This window comes from Aplysia californica, unplaced genomic scaffold (assembly GCF_000002075.1).
Source record: "Aplysia californica isolate F4 #8 unplaced genomic scaffold, AplCal3.0 scaffold00580, whole genome shotgun sequence".
In the NCBI taxonomy this organism is placed as follows: domain Eukaryota; kingdom Metazoa; phylum Mollusca; class Gastropoda; order Aplysiida; family Aplysiidae; genus Aplysia; species Aplysia californica.
Window position 1 is genome coordinate 83,053 of NW_004797850.1, and position 2,854 is coordinate 85,906.

The window sequence follows — 2,854 nt, forward strand, 5'->3', positions numbered from 1 at the left end:
CCCCACCTTCTCTCTCTCTCCCTCTCTCTCTTTCTCTCCCTCAAACACACACACTGTCCGCAGACAAAATGGCACTCGTATATCACGGGCAGTCACGTGCTAACACAAGGTCGCGCCTAAGTATGTCTCGCCCGAACGCGAGATAGGGCAATAGATCTTGGTAGGCATACATTTTAGTCATATACATCCTAATGCGTTGTTGCGTAATTGAGAGTTCAATCGTTCTTCCTTACACTGGCGAGCTCTGAGCCAGGGCTCAGTGTAAGGAAAAACGACGAAAGGTCGATCGGTCAAGGATCACTGCTTTGTTTTCCTTCCTCTCACGGGATGGAACGCTTGAAGCAGGCCAAAAGTCAGTGACTAAAACCAGCTTACTTTTTTAAACCGGCAGTGGGCGCTCCGTCTAAACGAAGCTTGAGTGCCATGAACGTAGCCTCAACAGCGCCTACAAACTGCATTCAGGGCGTTGTGAACCTAGCCTGCCAACTAGAGCTGGAGTCTGCTCGATTAATTGACGGCTTGCGCGCAGCGGACGGCTAGCAAGCAGGCTTGTGTTTTGCTTTGCCTCCCCCGCTCGCTACCTGGGGGGAACTTCTAGTGTGTTGTGACTCGCGGACAGTCTTGCCAGGCTGCAAGCAGGCAAATAAAATCATAGGATTATAAAGTGTCTTGCTGTGCTGCGAGCGGGATTTGAGACTTGACGGCTGTCCACTGCTCGCAAGCCTTCGATTAATCACGCAGTGACACTGTGAGCGGGGTCTTCCCCCCCCCCCCTCTTTCTGACGTAAGTGGCTCCGCAGAGAGCAAGCAGGGTGGGAGGATGGGGGGGTGGGGTGGTCTGACATGAGTGGCTTCGCGGATCGCTTGTTGGTGTGGACTTGAGGCTTAGACTAGATTCAACTTATCATGCTGGTGATTTGATTTGATGACTTGACCTCGTGATTTGAGGCTAGTGACTTGAACTAGGGGCTTGCGAGCACGAGCGGGTTTGCTACCGGGGTACAGCTCTACTGCCAACTACGTTCACGGCCACTGCGTTTATGTAAAGTCCCCCGACGACAGGTATATATTATATGTAACCGCCTTATACTTACATAACTCACAGAAACCGAGTCCCAATAAACATATAGAGAAATCTATCATTTTTTTTTCGGACCAAAGTCCGATTATTAGATATAAAATCTTACCAATTAGAATCTAGATCTAGATCAAATCTAGATCTAGATTTCTAGATCTAATCTAGACTAGATCTAGATCTAGACTCTATAATTCGGATTCGAGTCTGAATAGATAAAAAATCTAATAGGACTCGAGTCCGTATTAAGCTAGATCTAGATTTCTAGCTGGAAGAGGCTAGCCGTAACCGCAGTCTAGCCGTATTTATTCTTATTATGATGGCTAGACTCACCATTTACAAAAAATAGGCCTACTGAATTGTAAATGAAATTTTTAGTTTGCAATGCCTAAAGTATTTGTATTTCAGACAAAACCAAAAGGTGCCTTACTGACTTGCATGTATTTGAACCTGAATAATTACTAGATCTAGATCTAGATCTGAGACCTGTGTACTTAACAGGCTTGAGTCGATAGGGCCAAACCTAGATCTAAGTACGGATAGACTGGCTACGACTCTATTACTTAAGTACGGCAAGCCACTTCGCTAGATCTATATCTCTAGATCTAGAATCTAAATCTAGATCTAGATATAGATCTATATCTAGTAGACATCTGTAGGCACTTTGATTTATAGATCTAGAATCTAGATTCTAGATTTAGTGATCTCACGATAGATCTAATAAAGTTACAAAGACCCAAGATCTAGATTAGATATCTAGATCTAAATCTAGATCTAGATTTCTGTTTCTTGGCTACCTCCCATCCCCACACAACATGCAAATCCACAGTACTGTAACTGTAGGAAGTTAGTTCAGTAGGCCTACTATTATTACTAACCTACTAGATTCTAGATCTAGATCTGGATTTATCTAGATCTAGTCTAGATCTAGATCTAGAAATCTAGATCTACTACTAGACTAGATATCTAGATCTAGATCTAGATCTAGATTCTAGATCTAGATTCTAGATCTATATTATATCTAGATAGGACATATCTACTACTACTGACTACTAGATCTAGATTTAGAATCTAAGCTAGAATATCTAGATCTAGATCTAGACTAGACTTTCTCGCCGGCTTCATACACTTCAAATTGGTCTATCAACATTTATCCGTTTCGTATCTCGATCATGCTACTGCTAAACTTTGACGTGAGATAAGTACACAAAGATCAACCATCATGTGACAACGAAGTCACTCACCACGACTCAAGAGTAAGTCTTGCCCAAATCTAGGCTATCAATATCACCAGATCATCATTTCAAGCAAACGTCTGCAACAAGTCGGCATGCGTTACGAGGCTTACAATATAAATCTAGTTTTGATTTATTAAGTAGCATAAACAAAGGAAACAACAGCAGGTCAAGAAGTCAAAATTAAAAAGCTCTTTCTTTTCGAATACTTTCGATCCCATCCATACCTTCGTTTGTAGCGTTCCTGGAGACAATTCTTTTTCCCGAAAGGTAATTTTGAATCGTTTACGAGTGAATATTTTGTACGTTCTAGATAAAAAACATGGATTCGGCAAAGAAACAAACTACAAAATTAAACTTCAAAACTACTGAACAAACCGTTTTTCAGCAGATTCATCGAAAAAGTCTAACGTGCTGTGTTAGGCCTTGTGTATTTGATTAAGATATTTTTTTTGAAATCAGGTTTCAGAAAATATATCTTGATATTCTGCAGTCCACTTCCCTGTTTAAAAAAAAAATCCCTTCCGAATGAAACTCCAAGGGA

The 2,854-nt window shown here is 41.5% G+C and overlaps 1 protein-coding gene across 1 annotated transcript in view; it reads right to left on the minus strand.

Annotated features, from left to right (window-relative positions):
• The window catches only part of LOC101853728 (glucose dehydrogenase [FAD, quinone]), a 26,062-nt gene extending 23,461 nt beyond the window's left edge, over nucleotides 1–2,601 (minus strand). The window contains exon 1 of the mRNA XM_035972109.1: nucleotides 2,538–2,601. The gene's annotated coding sequence lies outside the window, so the exon portion shown is untranslated. The remainder of the gene's footprint in view (nucleotides 1–2,537) is intronic.
• Between the last annotated feature and the right edge of the window lie 253 nt (nucleotides 2,602–2,854).